We start from the raw sequence: 8,619 nt of genomic DNA, 5'->3' as shown, positions 1-8,619 counted from the left end.
TAGGGAAATATCATGGTCAAAGTTTAAATGAAAGTGAAAAGTGCCACACCCAAACAACCCCCCACTTTCTGATTGGCTGGTTGATCTGTGACGTCACAAGGACACTCCATTAGGTACACCGCCATTTTCAGGTGTACCTAATACCAGGCCACTTCATTAGGGAAATATCATGGTCAAAGTTTAAATGAAAGTGAAAAGTGCCACACCCAAACAACCCCCCACTTTCTGATTGGCTGGTTGATCTGTGACGTCACAAGGACACTCCATTAGGTACACCGCCATTTTCAGGTGTACCTAATACCAGGCCACTTCATTAGGGAAATATCATGGTCAAAGTTTAAATGAAAGTGAAAAGTGCCACACCCAAACAACCCCCCACTTTCTGATTGGCTGGTTGATCTGTGACGTCACAAGGACACTCCATTAGGTACACCGCCATTTTCAGGTGTACCTAATACCAGGCCACTTCATTAGGGAAATATCATGGTCAAAGTTTAAATGAAAGTGAAAAGTGCCACACCCAAACAACCCCCCACTTTCTGATTGGCTGGTTGATCTGTGACGTCACAAGGACACTCCATTAGGTACACCGCCATTTTCAGGTGTACCTAATACCAGGCCACTTCATTAGGGAAATATCATGGTCAAAGTTTAAATGAAAGTGAAAAGTGCCACACCCAAACAACCCCCCACTTTCTGATTGGCTGGTTGATCTGTGACGTCACAAGGACACTCCATTAGGTACACCGCCATTTTCAGGTCTACCTAATACCAGGCCACTTCATTAGGGAAATATCATGGTCAAAGTTTAAATGAAAGTGAAAAGTGCCACACCCAAACAACCCCCCACTTTCTGATTGGCTGGTTGATCTGTGACGTCACAAGGACACTCCATTAGGTACACCGCCATTTTCAGGTCTACCTAATACCAGGCCACTTCATTAGGGAAATATCATGGTCAAAGTTTAAATGAAAGTGAAAAGTGCCACACCCAAACAACCCCCCACTTTCTGATTGGCTGGTTGATCTGTGACGTCACAAGGACACTCCATTAGGTACACCGCCATTTTCAGGTGTACCTAATACCAGGCCACTTCATTAGGGAAATATCATGGTCAAAGTTTAAATGAAAGTGAAAAGTGCCACACCCAAACAACCCCCCACTTTCTGATTGGCTGGTTGATCTGTGACGTCACAAGGACACTCCATTAGGTACACCGCCATTTTCAGGTGTACCTAATACCAGGCCACTTCATTAGGGAAATATCATGGTCAAAGTTTAAATGAAAGTGAAAAGTGCCACACCCAAACAACCCCCCACTTTCTGATTGGCTGGTTGATCTGTGACGTCACAAGGACACTCCATTAGGTACACCGCCATTTTCAGGTGTACCTAATACCAGGCCACTTCATTAGGGAAATATCATGGTCAAAGTTTAAATGAAAGTGAAAAGTGCCACACCCAAACAACCCCCCACTTTCTGATTGGCTGGTTGATCTGTGACGTCACAAGGACACTCCATTAGGTACACCGCCATTTTCAGGTCTACCTAATACCAGGCCACTTCATTAGGGAAATATCATGGTCAAAGTTTAAATGAAAGTGAAAAGTGCCACACCCAAACAACCCCCCACTTTCTGATTGGCTGGTTGATCTGTGACGTCACAAGGACACTCCATTAGGTACACCGCCATTTTCAGGTGTACCTAATACCAGGCCACTTCATTAGGGAAATATCATGGTCAAAGTTTAAATGAAAGTGAAAAGTGCCACACCCAAACAACCCCCCACTTTCTGATTGGCTGGTTGATCTGTGACGTCACAAGGACACTCCATTAGGTACACCGCCATTTTCAGGTCTACCTAATACCAGGCCACTTCATTAGGGAAATATCATGGTCAAAGTTTAAATGAAAGTGAAAAGTGCCACACCCAAACAACCCCCCACTTTCTGATTGGCTGGTTGATCTGTGACGTCACAAGGACACTCCATTAGGTACACCGCCATTTTCAGGTGTACCTAATACCAGGCCACTTCATTAGGGAAATATCATGGTCAAAGTTTAAATGAAAGTGAAAAGTGCCACACCCAAACAACCCCCCACTTTCTGATTGGCTGGTTGATCTGTGACGTCACAAGGACACTCCATTAGGTACACCGCCATTTTCAGGTGTACCTAATACCAGGCCACTTCATTAGGGAAATATCATGGTCAAAGTTTAAATGAAAGTGAAAAGTGCCACACCCAAACAACCCCCCACTTTCTGATTGGCTGGTTGATCTGTGACGTCACAAGGACACTCCATTAGGTACACCGCCATTTTCAGGTGTACCTAATACCAGGCCACTTCATTAGGGAAATATCATGGTCAAAGTTTAAATGAAAGTGAAAAGTGCCACACCCAAACAACCCCCCACTTTCTGATTGGCTGGTTGATCTGTGACGTCACAAGGACACTCCATTAGGTACACCGCCATTTTCAGGTGTACCTAATACCAGGCCACTTCATTAGGGAAATATCATGGTCAAAGTTTAAATGAAAGTGAAAAGTGCCACACCCAAACAACCCCCCACTTTCTGATTGGCTGGTTGATCTGTGACGTCACAAGGACACTCCATTAGGTACACCGCCATTTTCAGGTCTACCTAATACCAGGCCACTTCATTAGGGAAATATCATGGTCAAAGTTTAAATGAAAGTGAAAAGTGCCACACCCAAACAACCCCCCACTTTCTGATTGGCTGGTTGATCTGTGACGTCACAAGGACACTCCATTAGGTACACCGCCATTTTCAGGTGTACCTAATACCAGGCCACTTCATTAGGGAAATATCATGGTCAAAGTTTAAATGAAAGTGAAAAGTGCCACACCCAAACAACCCCCCACTTTCTGATTGGCTGGTTGATCTGTGACGTCACAAGGACACTCCATTAGGTACACCGCCATTTTCAGGTGTACCTAATACCAGGCCACTTCATTAGGGAAATATCATGGTCAAAGTTTAAATGAAAGTGAAAAGTGCCACACCCAAACAACCCCCCACTTTCTGATTGGCTGGTTGATCTGTGACGTCACAAGGACACTCCATTAGGTACACCGCCATTTTCAGGTCTACCTAATACCAGGCCACTTCATTAGGGAAATATCATGGTCAAAGTTTAAATGAAAGTGAAAAGTGCCACACCCAAACAACCCCCCACTTTCTGATTGGCTGGTTGATCTGTGACGTCACAAGGACACTCCATTAGGTACACCGCCATTTTCAGGTGTACCTAATACCAGGCCACTTCATTAGGGAAATATCATGGTCAAAGTTTAAATGAAAGTGAAAAGTGCCACACCCAAACAACCCCCCACTTTCTGATTGGCTGGTTGATCTGTGACGTCACAAGGACACTCCATTAGGTACACCGCCATTTTCAGGTCTACCTAATACCAGGCCACTTCATTAGGGAAATATCATGGTCAAAGTTTAAATGAAAGTGAAAAGTGCCACACCCAAACAACCCCCCACTTTCTGATTGGCTGGTTGATCTGTGACGTCACAAGGACACTCCATTAGGTACACCGCCATTTTCAGGTCTACCTAATACCAGGCCACTTCATTAGGGAAATATCATGGTCAAAGTTTAAATGAAAGTGAAAAGTGCCACACCCAAACAACCCCCCACTTTCTGATTGGCTGGTTGATCTGTGACGTCACAAGGACACTCCATTAGGTACACCGCCATTTTCAGGTCTACCTAATACCAGGCCACTTCATTAGGGAAATATCATGGTCAAAGTTTAAATGAAAGTGAAAAGTGCCACACCCAAACAACCCCCCACTTTCTGATTGGCTGGTTGATCTGTGACGTCACAAGGACACTCCATTAGGTACACCGCCATTTTCAGGTCTACCTAATACCAGGCCACTTCATTAGGGAAATATCATGGTCAAAGTTTAAATGAAAGTGAAAAGTGCCACACCCAAACAACCCCCCACTTTCTGATTGGCTGGTTGATCTGTGACGTCACAAGGACACTCCATTAGGTACACCGCCATTTTCAGGTGTACCTAATACCAGGCCACTTCATTAGGGAAATATCATGGTCAAAGTTTAAATGAAAGTGAAAAGTGCCACACCCAAACAACCCCCCACTTTCTGATTGGCTGGTTGATCTGTGACGTCACAAGGACACTCCATTAGGTACACCGCCATTTTCAGGTCTACCTAATACCAGGCCACTTCATTAGGGAAATATCATGGTCAAAGTTTAAATGAAAGTGAAAAGTGCCACACCCAAACAACCCCCCACTTTCTGATTGGCTGGTTGATCTGTGACGTCACAAGGACACTCCATTAGGTACACCGCCATTTTCAGGTGTACCTAATACCAGGCCACTTCATTAGGGAAATATCATGGTCAAAGTTTAAATGAAAGTGAAAAGTGCCACACCCAAACAACCCCCCACTTTCTGATTGGCTGGTTGATCTGTGACGTCACAAGGACACTCCATTAGGTACACCGCCATTTTCAGGTCTACCTAATACCAGGCCACTTCATTAGGGAAATATCATGGTCAAAGTTTAAATGAAAGTGAAAAGTGCCACACCCAAACAACCCCCCACTTTCTGATTGGCTGGTTGATCTGTGACGTCACAAGGACACTCCATTAGGTACACCGCCATTTTCAGGTGTACCTAATACCAGGCCACTTCATTAGGGAAATATCATGGTCAAAGTTTAAATGAAAGTGAAAAGTGCCACACCCAAACAACCCCCCACTTTCTGATTGGCTGGTTGATCTGTGACGTCACAAGGACACTCCATTAGGTACACCGCCATTTTCAGGTCTACCTAATACCAGGCCACTTCATTAGGGAAATATCATGGTCAAAGTTTAAATGAAAGTGAAAAGTGCCACACCCAAACAACCCCCCACTTTCTGATTGGCTGGTTGATCTGTGACGTCACAAGGACACTCCATTAGGTACACCGCCATTTTCAGGTGTACCTAATACCAGGCCACTTCATTAGGGAAATATCATGGTCAAAGTTTAAATGAAAGTGAAAAGTGCCACACCCAAACAACCCCCCACTTTCTGATTGGCTGGTTGATCTGTGACGTCACAAGGACACTCCATTAGGTACACCGCCATTTTCAGGTGTACCTAATACCAGGCCACTTCATTAGGGAAATATCATGGTCAAAGTTTAAATGAAAGTGAAAAGTGCCACACCCAAACAACCCCCCACTTTCTGATTGGCTGGTTGATCTGTGACGTCACAAGGACACTCCATTAGGTACACCGCCATTTTCAGGTCTACCTAATACCAGGCCACTTCATTAGGGAAATATCATGGTCAAAGTTTAAATGAAAGTGAAAAGTGCCACACCCAAACAACCCCCCACTTTCTGATTGGCTGGTTGATCTGTGACGTCACAAGGACACTCCATTAGGTACACCGCCATTTTCAGGTCTACCTAATACCAGGCCACTTCATTAGGGAAATATCATGGTCAAAGTTTAAATGAAAGTGAAAAGTGCCACACCCAAACAACCCCCCACTTTCTGATTGGCTGGTTGATCTGTGACGTCACAAGGACACTCCATTAGGTACACCGCCATTTTCAGGTGTACCTAATACCAGGCCACTTCATTAGGGAAATATCATGGTCAAAGTTTAAATGAAAGTGAAAAGTGCCACACCCAAACAACCCCCCACTTTCTGATTGGCTGGTTGATCTGTGACGTCACAAGGACACTCCATTAGGTACACCGCCATTTTCAGGTCTACCTAATACCAGGCCACTTCATTAGGGAAATATCATGGTCAAAGTTTAAATGAAAGTGAAAAGTGCCACACCCAAACAACCCCCCACTTTCTGATTGGCTGGTTGATCTGTGACGTCACAAGGACACTCCATTAGGTACACCGCCATTTTCAGGTGTACCTAATACCAGGCCACTTCATTAGGGAAATATCATGGTCAAAGTTTAAATGAAAGTGAAAAGTGCCACACCCAAACAACCCCCCACTTTCTGATTGGCTGGTTGATCTGTGACGTCACAAGGACACTCCATTAGGTACACCGCCATTTTCAGGTGTACCTAATACCAGGCCACTTCATTAGGGAAATATCATGGTCAAAGTTTAAATGAAAGTGAAAAGTGCCACACCCAAACAACCCCCCACTTTCTGATTGGCTGGTTGATCTGTGACGTCACAAGGACACTCCATTAGGTACACCGCCATTTTCAGGTGTACCTAATACCAGGCCACTTCATTAGGGAAATATCATGGTCAAAGTTTAAATGAAAGTGAAAAGTGCCACACCCAAACAACCCCCCACTTTCTGATTGGCTGGTTGATCTGTGACGTCACAAGGACACTCCATTAGGTACACCGCCATTTTCAGGTCTACCTAATACCAGGCCACTTCATTAGGGAAATATCATGGTCAAAGTTTAAATGAAAGTGAAAAGTGCCACACCCAAACAACCCCCCACTTTCTGATTGGCTGGTTGATCTGTGACGTCACAAGGACACTCCATTAGGTACACCGCCATTTTCAGGTCTACCTAATACCAGGCCACTTCATTAGGGAAATATCATGGTCAAAGTTTAAATGAAAGTGAAAAGTGCCACACCCAAACAACCCCCCACTTTCTGATTGGCTGGTTGATCTGTGACGTCACAAGGACACTCCATTAGGTACACCGCCATTTTCAGGTGTACCTAATACCAGGCCACTTCATTAGGGAAATATCATGGTCAAAGTTTAAATGAAAGTGAAAAGTGCCACACCCAAACAACCCCCCACTTTCTGATTGGCTGGTTGATCTGTGACGTCACAAGGACACTCCATTAGGTACACCGCCATTTTCAGGTCTACCTAATACCAGGCCACTTCATTAGGGAAATATCATGGTCAAAGTTTAAATGAAAGTGAAAAGTGCCACACCCAAACAACCCCCCACTTTCTGATTGGCTGGTTGATCTGTGACGTCACAAGGACACTCCATTAGGTACACCGCCATTTTCAGGTGTACCTAATACCAGGCCACTTCATTAGGGAAATATCATGGTCAAAGTTTAAATGAAAGTGAAAAGTGCCACACCCAAACAACCCCCCACTTTCTGATTGGCTGGTTGATCTGTGACGTCACAAGGACACTCCATTAGGTACACCGCCATTTTCAGGTGTACCTAATACCAGGCCACTTCATTAGGGAAATATCATGGTCAAAGTTTAAATGAAAGTGAAAAGTGCCACACCCAAACAACCCCCCACTTTCTGATTGGCTGGTTGATCTGTGACGTCACAAGGACACTCCATTAGGTACACCGCCATTTTCAGGTGTACCTAATACCAGGCCACTTCATTAGGGAAATATCATGGTCAAAGTTTAAATGAAAGTGAAAAGTGCCACACCCAAACAACCCCCCACTTTCTGATTGGCTGGTTGATCTGTGACGTCACAAGGACACTCCATTAGGTACACCGCCATTTTCAGGTCTACCTAATACCAGGCCACTTCATTAGGGAAATATCATGGTCAAAGTTTAAATGAAAGTGAAAAGTGCCACACCCAAACAACCCCCCACTTTCTGATTGGCTGGTTGATCTGTGACGTCACAAGGACACTCCATTAGGTACACCGCCATTTTCAGGTCTACCTAATACCAGGCCACTTCATTAGGGAAATATCATGGTCAAAGTTTAAATGAAAGTGAAAAGTGCCACACCCAAACAACCCCCCACTTTCTGATTGGCTGGTTGATCTGTGACGTCACAAGGACACTCCATTAGGTACACCGCCATTTTCAGGTGTACCTAATACCAGGCCACTTCATTAGGGAAATATCATGGTCAAAGTTTAAATGAAAGTGAAAAGTGCCACACCCAAACAACCCCCCACTTTCTGATTGGCTGGTTGATCTGTGACGTCACAAGGACACTCCATTAGGTACACCGCCATTTTCAGGTCTACCTAATACCAGGCCACTTCATTAGGGAAATATCATGGTCAAAGTTTAAATGAAAGTGAAAAGTGCCACACCCAAACAACCCCCCACTTTCTGATTGGCTGGTTGATCTGTGACGTCACACAGACACTCCATTAGGTACACCGCCATTTTCACGTGTACCTAATAACAGGCCACTTCATTAGGGAAAAAATCTTGGTCAAAGCTTAACTGAAAGTGAAAAGTGCCACACCCGCCCTCACCCCCACTTTCTGATTGGCTGGGTGACTTGTGACGTCACACGGACACTCCATTAGGTACACCGCCATTTTCAGGTGTTCCTAATAACAGGCCACTTTATTAGGGAAAAAGCTTAAGCGAAAGTGAAAAGTGCCACACCCGCCCTCACCCCCACTTTCTGATTGGCTGGTTCATTTGTGACGTCACAGGGACACTCCATTAGGTACACCGCCATTTTCAGGTGTACCTAATAAGAGGCCACTTCATTAGGGAAAAATCATGGTCAAAGGGTAACCGAAAGTAAAAAGTGCCACACCCGCCCTCACCCCCACTTTCTGATTGGCTGTTGGATCTGTGACGTCACACGGACGCTCCATTAGGTACACCGCCATTTTCAGGTGCACCTAATAAAAGGCCA

Source organism: Syngnathus leptorhynchus, chromosome 6 (genome assembly GCF_054491065.1).
Source record: "Syngnathus leptorhynchus isolate UIUO chromosome 6, UIUO_Slep, whole genome shotgun sequence".
Lineage (NCBI taxonomy): Eukaryota > Metazoa > Chordata > Actinopteri > Syngnathiformes > Syngnathidae > Syngnathus > Syngnathus leptorhynchus.
The sequence above is the reverse complement of the archived record's forward strand: the minus strand, read 5'-3'. Positions refer to the sequence as shown.